General features: G+C 42.4%; 1 pseudogene; it reads right to left on the reverse strand.

Moving 5' to 3' along the window:
- Positions 1 to 309: 309 nt before the first annotated feature.
- Positions 310 to 1,172, reverse strand: LOC100722095 (smad nuclear-interacting protein 1-like; annotated as a pseudogene).
- Positions 1,173 to 11,657: the final 10,485 nt, after the last annotated feature.

Genomic DNA, 11,657 nt, shown 5'->3' on the forward strand with positions numbered 1-11,657 from the left:
GAGCTCCTTTGACAATGGCAACAGCCAAGTTCCGATCAGGAAACAAGCTCGACAAGCTCCTCCAACAGAATCAACAGCAACGGGAGAACCAACCACACTCTTCTTCCTGTCCAGGTCTCCTATGTTGTTGGCAACAACCCTCAGGAGGGCCCTCCACACCCAGCACCGAGCTGATTCAGGGCACCACCATGACCAGCAGTTGTCAATCTGCCACAAGAAGAGAGATGTAAGGCAGGACGAGGAGTTACAGAGGGCAGCACGGTGCTCTTTCAGTCAATCCCAAAGTGTTCCAAAAAAAGAAAACTTATCTCAGTACTTCGGGTTCTTAAGTTTGCCAGCTGTCAAAAACCACTTCTCTGTAGTCTCCCCTTCTCCCTTCCTGTCTAGTTCAGAGGTATCTGAGGACTCATGTAATGTCACGTTCTACTGTTGAACCCAAATTTAAGTACATCCTTTTTTTAGTTCATAGTATCTCTGTGGCTCAATCCTTTGTTGTTCAAGAAAGTTCCATTGCCTGAGCCCAAGTCATTGATGAAGGGGTACACCCTCGGGCCATCAGTACCATCAGCCCGAGTGTATTCCAGAAGCCGATACTGAAAGCCTGCATGCCGCCTTGACCACAATGGGTGATCAGTGGGAACATCTGCGACCAGGTAGAGCTGACCCAAAAGGTAAGCACTTGCTCAGTGAAAGTATGAACGAGAAAACCTCATTATTTTTAAAAGGGTAAAGATGCCACCATTTTGTGGAGGATACATGCTTGTGGGGGCTTGCTGTATTTTATGACTACACCCCCAAAAGTGTTAGTGTCCTCATGAAGAGCCCCAGAGAGTTCAAAGCTTGTTTTTTCTTGTTTTAACAGGCTCCTTTTTGTCTTTATGGTTACCACCAGGTCAAGGCGCCAACTCCTGGGCACCACTACCATTTCTACTGCCTGCGCTCTTCTGGTGGTGCTCCCCAAGCCTGGCATTGTAGAATTCTGTGCACGTCTTCCTGAGTCTGCAGGCCCTGGCTGTCTCTCCCTGGTCCCTGAGGCGGCTCACTCCCGGGCTTCTCCCCAAGCTTCCCCTGTGGCAGAAATGTCCCTGGTGTCCATCTCCATCACAGCTCCCAGCTCTCCTGTGCTCCTGACTGGATGGCTTACAGTGCTATCGCCCCTGCTTCACTACCATGACCAGCATCCTCAAGTCTCAGTCACAGCACCTTCACAGGCTCCCTTGCCCCCTTCGCTCTTCACCCCTTCCATTCTGCCAGCTTAGCAGACTCAAAGAAAAATGGCCGCTCTGCACCGCTCCCTAACGGAAATGACGCAGTGGAGCCCTGGACTTCCGCTTCCGCTGTCTTCCCTCCTCTAATACAGTTTCGACAACAATCCTCAAGTGGATCTTCCATTCCCAGCACCTCACAGACTTCATTCAGCTGGGTGTTCCCATTCTAATTGACAGCTAAATACCAACCACAGCTATTATTATTAGAATTCAGCAAACCTAATGGTGCACAAGAACCTCTTAGCATTGCCAACCAGGATTCTCTTGGCATTCATAGTCAAAGTCTTTGGTACTGGATTTGGTATCAGTTGTACTGGTTTCCTTGACACTGAATTACAAGGCTGATATTGGCTGACTCACATGGACTGAGAGTCTCATGTAAAACTTGCTTCCATATGTTGGTGTCCCACTGTCCCCACAGGTAGCCAGGACTAGGACAGAGTTTCATAGACCTGAGACAATGCTAGAAGTTCTAGGAACTCCCAGAGCTAAATCAGAATCTACAGATGAAAAGTCAAAACCCAAATATAAGGGATTCAGTCAAATCCTGGAAGACCACAGACAACTTCTTGGATGATAGTCATGAAAATCTGAAGGCATCTGTTCAACTGCCTTGTGCACCAGCTGTACATACTGGTTTAAGGTAGGAAGAGAGCAAGGCAGTGGGGAATTTCGGTCTAGATGAAACGTCACAACAAAATGGAAAGGGGATAGATTGAGGGAGTTAGCATCTGGGAATAAACCTTAATGGGAGCTGGGAGGCAAGGAATAAATGCATCCTTTTATCTCTCAAGTCTTAAGAGGTTTCATAAATCTTGCCAGATATTTCTTATTGAGGAGCCACTGGCTAGCTGCTAGTACTAGTGTAGGAATACTGATTCAATAATGCAGGCTTGCATGGACCCGTCCCAGTGTCCTGTCCTTTAGCTCTTCATACATGGGAGTAGGTCAGATCTTGCCTAGTGCTTTGTTTTGCTACTAACCACACATGAGCACTAATGAGGGCAGAGGAAAACTTCATGCTCAAAGACAGGAAGGGGCCAAATGTCTGCAGATGACATGCAATCTCTACATCTTTTTTACTAACTATTGTACTTCTAGAGACTCATTTTAAGGAAAGCAAGCATGGGAACATTTTCTAGACAGAAACACAGATAATTACACCTTCAAGCGAGAAGGTGGGCAGTGCCGCACAGGAATCTGCTGAGTGGGAGTCTGGATATCTTTTTATGCACAGGAGTTGCTTCCGGGGCCCAGGGAACCGTGGTGATTATCATGTGTTTTATCTACTCGATGTGTATCCCCATTAACATTTTTCTTAGCAGGTACTTTAGACTGTCACTGCTGCGAAATGCCTGCCTTATCCTTTCCAGCTGGCCGGTGTTCCCTGGGGAGACTTAATCACAGAAGAAACTGAAATTTACCAAATAAGAGGTTCTAATGTAAATTAGGTCTGGGCTCTAGGTTGGGAGGGTCTTTAAAGAAAAGTCTTTCTGCAATCATTGGGTCATAGGCTATGGTAGCTAGGAATATGCTGTGTGCTTTGCTCTAGAAGTAGAGGCCCTTTGAAGCTGAGACCTAATAAATGATAAATCTTTATACAGTAAAGTCTTATTTAATGATGACTGTCAAAGCATGCTACGTTGAGCCCCTTTGGTCCCTCTAATTTGCTAATGTCAAATGAGCTATGTAAAACTCTACTTATTGCCTTTTATCCCAAAGATTTTGCTGGTATCATTAAATCTATTGAATCATGTGGACAAAGTGGCAAAATAGCAGCTGTTGGCACACCTGCAATATCCTATAGCACTGCCTTTCTTTGGCCAGAGCTAAAACGTAACAGTCTTTGGCCTAACTTGATGTTTTGGACGTTTGGCTCATAAGGGCGGTGTATCCTGTGTTGCAGATCCCTCAGCCTGCTGGCACAGATCCTACAGCTCACTGGCACAGACCTTTTATCCTCTACCTCTGAGCTTTGGACCTTCCCAGGGCAGATCCTTGATGCAGACTTGCACAAGACATCGTTGCAGGGTTTTAGGCCTCCAGCCAGGCTTGTGGAGGACATTTCCATGTGCTCTAGGTCTTTTGCTGGACCCATGCGTACCATTGCCATGGGATCCAGGCACCCAACTGGATTCCTAGGGTCTCTAGTATGTAGACAGATCTCCTGCACTCTTGTATTTGATTCTTTGGGTGACTATTATAAAATAATCCTATCAATTGTGTTTCCTGTATTTAATCTTTTCCCTGTCAATCCTGACCACAACCTCTGGCTGTGATCTTTCCTCCTCCCATCAGATCAGATCCTCCCAGATTCAGGCTACCCACAATGGCCTCGTAAAGGTGCCTCTGTCTCAGCTTCCTCCTTCCTTCAGTCACAGCCTGCTACAGTGTGAGTCTGATCATGTCAATTCTATGCTCAAAAAAAAAAAAAAAAGGTCCAGCAGCCTCATATTGCAGATTGAATTTCATGGAACAGACCAGGCAAAGCAACACAGCATGCAGAGTGTATATTTGGAAGTGATCAACAACCTTTGGGAAGGACAGAAGTAGTGGAGAAGGGAGAAGTTGAGCTGAAGTTCAAGTCTGGCCAAGGCGGGCCTCAGCCATCACCACCCGTATCATAGATGCACAGGGATTCCCTCTCCTGATTGCCTTCCTTCTTAGTACCCCAGGGCTATGTCACAGCAACAGAGAGGATGTTTACTGTTGTCTCATTACTTCTGATTTCATGTCTCCATGTCAATTAAATGTTTTCACATCCCTTTCCAACAGCCTGAGAAACAATATTAGTTCAATGTATTAAGAGGAGAGTAATTAAATATTTGTTCTGGGTAATTGTATATAAATTGCATGACAATTGAGCTGGTGATGTAATTAGTGAATCTTAATTGGAGACCCTTTCACAATCAGTGTTTAATTCACTAACAACTGTATTGATTTAAGTGCACATTAAATGGTTATCATTGGTCACCCACACCCTTGGCATTGGGAGCCCTGCCCACTCGCTACCCGGCTACAGTGAGAATGCCTCTGCTACCAGGCAGCTCTGTGATATTCAACAAGTCCTGCTCCCTCGGGGGCACTCTTTTTTATTATCTGCAAAGTGGGAGTGCTTAAAGCATAGTGATAGCAAACATATATTGAACACCCATTATGAATTGGATGCTACTCTAAGCACAACATATGGGTAATTCATTTCTTGCAAACAACCCAATAATTAGGTGCTGGTTTATTATCTTTACAAAATAGAAAACTGAAGCATAGAATAACTTGTCCAAGGCAGTAAAGGAAAAGGGATTTGGTTCCAGGGTAAGGCCTATTTACCTCTCTTTTAACTTCTAGCCCCAGTCTGTTAGACACCCAAATCCTTGCATCTAATGATAATTGCTTATTCTTCCCTGGTACAGAACAGTTTGCATAGCTGACGTCTTTGCTTTAACCTTTGTTAATTTGCCATCAACACAGTGATATCCTTCCCAGCCAGCCCTCACAACTGAATCAGTCGGTATGGTTTAGACCATGATGTGATAACAAATGGTCCCCAAATGTAAATGGCTCACAACAGAGACATATTTTTATCCCATGCTCCGTTACCAGAGTTAGAATTTATTGGGAACTATAAACAAATGTTATGCCATGTTCTCTGGACTTCTGTCTCTTTGTGCCTCTCTTCCAAGCTGTCTTTACTCTAGGACCCACGTTGACAGACAGAGAAGGCCCAAGTATCAGACTTGTGGTAACAGAAAAGAGAAACAGCCAAAGGAGACTGGGTCTGAATGCTTCTGCCAGAAGTAATGCAGGAGACTGTGGCTCACATTTAATGGCTGAAAGCAAGCCGTCTATACCAAAATGCAACAGTATGGAGATTTCTACCCTTCTGCAGGAAGGGGCAGCCAAAGCCACATCTCCACGCCTGTGCATAGGTTGGAGGGAATATAGCTTTCCCATGATGAGCTAGAGGTAGGCAGCAAATGTTTCAAACAGGAATAGAAACTACAACTCCTCCCTTCTCATGGCAAAGTGGCCTCTGCTTTGAACTAAATTATCTTTACTTGTCATTAGACTTTTGCACCTCTGCTTTGGAGCATAAAATTCTTTCCTTCTACTGGGTGTGATGGCGCATGCCTATAATCCCAGCACTCAGGAGGCTGAAGCAGGAGGACCATTGTGAGTTTGAATTTGGGACATCCCAGGCTACATAATGAGCCCAAGAGCAGACTGAAGTACATAGTAAGACACTGTCTCAAAAAGACAAAAAAAATTTCTTCTTTCTTATTGTAAACCTGTGTGGAAGGGCATAAGGAATACCTATTATGACTACCTAAAGTTCAGAAAGCAAAGAAAGGCATTTGTCTACAGTTCTTAGCATCTCCCTACATGCTTTATCACCGTCCTTCTCTCCTGGCCTCCTTTTTTGCCTCCAAATCCTTGGCGCCATGCTCCCTGGGCCCTGCATAATCAAGACTATGGAAATTCCATGAGTTCATTCTTCATCGTGTCTCACAACCCCCTGGAAAGCTGCCTCTGGGACAGCAGAGATTTAGAGAAGCATCTCTAAGATCTATAGACACGTGCCGTGACAGCAAAGGTCTCTCTGAGCAAAAGAACCTAAATGTACAACAGTGGACCCATCCCCTCCACTTGTTTCCTGCCATAGCACGTGCACAAGAAGGAATAAAGCATAAAGAGCACAAGGAGGTGAGACATTCCTGCCACCTCAGCCCTCCTGTTCAACCCTTATCCCAGCCAGAAACATCCTATTTCCTCTCTCCTAGTTGGTCTTCCTCCCATTCACTGTGGCCCTCTCATTCGATCAGCCCTCATAGTCCCTGCTCCCTTTGTTTCCCTTCAGCCGCCTCTGATTTCCTTCTTGTCCCTGCTCCCTATCTTTACTGGGGATGATTCAGGGAGTAAGAACAGCAAAAGTAATCCTCAGTTCTATATCAGATCAGCCACCAATGTTGAATATGAAACTAAGAAGTCACCAGAGACAAATTCAGAGTCTTTCATGGCCACACCACATCATAGCACCCACCTGATAGACAGTAGGTGCTCTGTCCATCTTTCTTAAACAAACAGATAAATAACCAAATACCTAAATTAATGAGGTTTTCTCTAAGGCGCTCTGTAAGAACCGTCTCACCTCTGAGGACCCATAATTCTGTGAGTCTATAAAATTTCCACTTCCTGATTGCCTTTTGGGACTCACAGGGCAGAGATACAAATTCAGATGGCAGTCAACATGCAAGTGATTTGTACCTAATTGACAAACTAAATGTAGATAAATCACTAGGACCAGATGGCACTTGCCTGCGAGTAAGTGAAGGAACTCAAGGGTGAAATTGGGGAATTTTTGGCCAAAACATGCAAGTGCTTATTATGAAGGGAGCTGGAGAGGTTGACTGTGCTTGCTAAGAAGTCCCTGGGAATGGTGAAAAGAAAGACTAGCTATTCATCCAGGGCAGCTGACCAACTTTAGAAGAAAGAACAAAACCTAGCAAAACCACTACCCAGGGAGGAAGGTATCTTGATTGTATGGGGTGGGGGGGACTGCCTCAATCTCCTGGAATTATGTAGGGAGCCCCAAGTGGATAGTACAGAGAGCAACCATTGGAGGAAATGAGTCCAAGCTCTCAGAATTATAGGCTAAAATCACTAAAAAATGCAAATCAAACAGAATCATCCAAGATCAGCTGTCTTAGAAGACACTCTGGTCTGAGATGGGAAACTGTATGTAATGAATAATGGATAATCACAAGAGTTGTTCTAACTTGTCAAAGGTACTCTTGAAAAGCTGATCTTTACATCTTTATGATTGTGTAATTGGGAAGAAAAAATTTATTAGCTGTCCTTTGAGACATGACAGAAAGAAAATAAATGCATTACCCAGGTCATGTAGCCAAGAGTTAAAATGTCTTCAAACCAGAATGTTGGCTTCTAACTCCCAATTATATTATCATGAAATGACACATTTAATAGTTTCATACCCAGTCATTTTACGAAACTTTTTAAGTTAATCATGAGAAAGTAGATTTATCACTGGTCCATTGCCATGATACTGCTAGCAACTTCAAAAACAGGGACAAGTTACATATTGCTATGACAATGCGCATATCTTGCTTATAGGACAAAAATGGGATTAGCAGGAGGGCCCCTCACCTAAACCAATCTTAACCAGGTTAATTCTACTCTGTACCCAGTACCTCATGTCCCGGGAGCTAGCAGATACCCTGGGTGTGTCACCGAGAGAAGTGGCAGCAAAGGCACTGTATGGAAGTACAAGAACTTCTTGAAGTTCAGGCTTGGAGCTCACACACCATCACTTATGCCTCATTTTTCATGGCAAATCATGCTATGCCATCAATTGTAAAGATAAGGGATGGGGTGTTCCGGTAAAGATGGCAGATAGATAACAGCAGGCTACAGAGGCTCCCAGACATAGTCAACTTAGATTCCAAAATAACACAGCATGGGGAGTCCCGAACAGAGGGAGATGAATATTCTCGATCCAGAAAGAAACTGAGATGGAAAGAACCAATCAAACATACAGTCCTGGTGCTACTATGGGAACAGATAAAGCCTTGGTGCCCCTGCTGCAGCGCCCTGCCGGCCATGATTTATGGAGCCCCCGGAAATCCCGCCATTTGGAACCACCGGAAACTCAGTCACACTAAGGTTGGGGGGCAACCAGCCTAAGGGAGAGTTGAGCTGGCAGAGAACCTGCATCGACCTGCGGTGAGTGCTGGGAATAAAACCATTCCACAGAAAAAAGGGCTCCGACAGACGACTTTCTGGGACTGGGCGTACTAGGAAGAACAAGGAACAGCAGTGACTTCAGTCAATTGCTCCCTTCTCAAATGGGATTCGTGGGATGCGCTTGGCCTGGGTCACGCCCCTGGCGGAGATCCAATAGATTAGTCCAAACCAGTTCCAGACACCCTGTGTACACAAATGCAGTGAAGGCCTCAGCAGGTTGACTGACACGGAGGGGAGGGGCTAGCACACTTTGCCCCTGTTTGCATAATCATTAACACCCTGAAGTGGGCAGGACCATCTAGCCAGCACCCTTCAGAAGAATTATAACCAACAAAGAAAGAAACTGGGGCCTTCTCTATATACCTGTATGGAAGAAACAAACAATATGAGAAGAGGAAACAACAAGAAACAGTCCCCAGCTCCCAACCCTGAGAACATTAATTCAGAAAAGGTAAATACAAAGGAGATTGAGGACAGCAAACATACAATATAAGGCGCGGCACCAGTGGACATAAAGAGATATATTCAGGACCTCATAGATGAGTTCAAAAGTGAAATATTTAATCAAGTAAAGCAAGATATACATAGATTAATGAAAGAAAAGCTAAGCACCTCTCAAGAAGACACAGATGGAAGAATGGAGGAACAAAAAAAAGGGGGGAGAATCATTTGATGAAGAATATAAAGAAAACATAGAATACATGAAGCAGGTTCAAAGAGATTATCAGGAAATTAAAGACTCCATTGAAAGCTGGCAAATCTGCTTGAAAGAAACTAAGGATAGATTATCCAAAGTGGAAGACAGGTTTGCAGTGTGGGATCATGATAGGAAAAATTTCTTTAAAATAACAAGAAAACAAGCAGTAACAATACAAAGGCTAGAAGATGACAAGAGGATCTATAACTTAAGAATAAGGAATGTGAATGAAGAAGCAGGGGTACAAACAAAGGAATTGCAAAGGTTATTCATAGAAATAATTAAGGAAAACTTCCCAAACATAGGAAGAGGGAAAGATGCTCAGATGTATGAGGCATACAGAACTCTAGTCACCTACAATCAAAACAGAACTACACCCAGGCATATGATAATCAAGATCCCAGAAATCCAATATAAAAACAGAATATTAAAAGCTGCCAAAGACAAGAAACAGATTACTTATAAGGAAAAGCCTGCCGGAATTATGTCAGACTTTCAACACGAACCATCAAAGCAAGACATGTCTGGAGTGAAATATTCCCCATGAAAGAAAATAACTTCCAGCCCAGATTGATGTACCCTGTAAAACTATCTCTAGAAATTAATGGGGAAACAAGATGCTTCCAAGATAAAGCGGAACTGGGAGAATTTGTGACCACCAATCCAACTCTACAGAGAATATTGCAGGACATTCTAAAGAGAGAAAAGTACCAGGATTCCAGGAACAGTGGCAGAGAGGCTCAATGAATGGAGCAGAAAGTGAAATGAAGAAGACAAACAGACAACTAATGATGTAAAAAGAGCACCGCAGAAATGAGGCAGAGAAGATTGGCTATAATCTCTAATATAGATGGCCTTGATACACTAAATTTAAAAAAAAGAAAGAATCACAGGCAGAGTAGATCAGGAGGTAGAGTCCACTGAGATGCTCTTTATAGGAGATATAATTAACCTGAAAAAGGGTATATGGACTGAAACTCAAATATAAGAAAACAATGCTCTATGTGACAGGGAACCAGAGGGTAATAGGGGCAACTAGACCAGTATTTGAGAATGGGTGGGAAAGACAGGCTTTAATAGGTAAAGGAATACAACTAGAAATCAAGGCCAGGAGGGAAAAGGTTCAGAACCACGTAGGTAAATAGCAGGTTGCCCCCCTCAATTTAAAACCGAGGGTGTTGGTGAGACCCAAAAATGCACAGTATTCCCTGGGGGAGTGAAAGGGGACGAATAGTCTTTAAAAAGACAGCAGAAGATATTTTAACAGTATATCAAGAATAAAAACCCATATTACTCACACTGCTCTGCTTAGATAGAACTTATTCTGTCCCAGTTTGTCTACAAGCACTAGATCTGAGGGCACAGAAAACCATCCCAAAAAATATTGGTATATAGCACAGTAATCATCTTTAATTTCCTATTAACTTAATCTGGAGCCCTGTATAACTTATACTGTTATATCATGATGGATTTTAGCTAAATCTGGTTTGTTTGTTTGCTGTTTGTTATGGACAGATTTTATTCAAAACTCTTATAACTCACAGTATCAAGTCTGAGAGTGTAGACAACTATACATAAAATGGTAAGATTCACTATGATACCCATTCTGGTTTGATTACTACCTGTTTTTGCAGTTTTACACTATCTACAAAGTTGTGTTTCTATCAATACTGTTATGTACTGATATATTCAATTATACTATATCTGATGATATTGTCAATTCTACTGAAGATAACAAGAGATAACACAGTAACCATGGTAGAACTCCTTGTACAGTGGTTTTATATGTCTTTTGTTTTATGTATCTATAGGAATATGTTTTGTTCTGTCCTACTTTGTTTTGTTTCCCCCTCTAATATAGAAAGAATAAAAATACATATTAAGACTCATGTATGCATAGAACCTATAAACAGTTTACGAGAACTGATCTTACAACACACAATAAAATGAGCAGATACTTTGAAGGAAAAAAGACACTACAGTACCCAGTACAGTACCCATGATCTTGGAGTGTCACGATGTGAAATCCAGTAATACTATTATTCTGTGTCCAGAGTGATTTTAGTCTGCTTTGGTTTGTTTAATCTCAACATAAATGAAGATATGGATAACTGCATATATGTTTAAATGTATAGGATTGATAACCATATTACTAAGTTTTTATTAGATAGTTGAATAGAACTATCTGCAATCTCACTGTTTGAATTCCCACTTTAGTAAGAGTAATTACAATATGTAATTACTTGTAAGAGGATAATATGTAAACATCAACTAGTGATTTATTACTGTTTATTTCTTTTACTTTTTCTTTGAAAGTATGTATTATATCTCCCCACTTACTGTTTTGTTTAGTCTTTCTTTTAAAAAAAAGGTAAGGGATAGGACAGTTTATCCTGCCCCTGATGGGAGGCCACTGAAATGTCACATGGCAAAGGATGCGGACCATTATCCCAGTCATCCAAACAAAGTGTAGTAGAATTTGTAAATTATTGTAAGCTATTAGTGAGAATGAAGTGCTAAGCAGACAGGAGCATTCTGCAGCATACGGGCATCTGTCTGGCTAGATACAAAAGAGAAAACTAACATGCATGTGTCTTCTGGGATTAGGTGAAGCTGAAAGTACTTGAACAACTCTCAGTAAAACAAGACAGAATTTTTAATTTTTTCGTATTAACTATAGAGCTGAGCATTCTGGCCTGGTACAGTAGCTCTGGTTCAAAAAGATTTTAGCTTCCTTTAGATTTCTGCCTCATCACCCCCAGGATGCAGAATGTTGACATAAAAGATACCCAATATATCCATAATCTTCCTTGCCATTTGAAATGTACAAAGCAGAAAAAAATGTCTATATTACTGTCACCTTCAAAAGCCCACACGTGCATCTACTGGGAATAGAGAGACTTCACTTCTATCCAAATCCTAGCTGCAAGGGA

The sequence above is a fragment of the Cavia porcellus genome, unplaced genomic scaffold (genome assembly GCF_034190915.1).
Source record: "Cavia porcellus strain 051 isolate PalLab524CR breed Dunkin Hartley unplaced genomic scaffold, mCavPor4.1 scaffold_28, whole genome shotgun sequence".
In the NCBI taxonomy this organism is placed as follows: domain Eukaryota; kingdom Metazoa; phylum Chordata; class Mammalia; order Rodentia; family Caviidae; genus Cavia; species Cavia porcellus.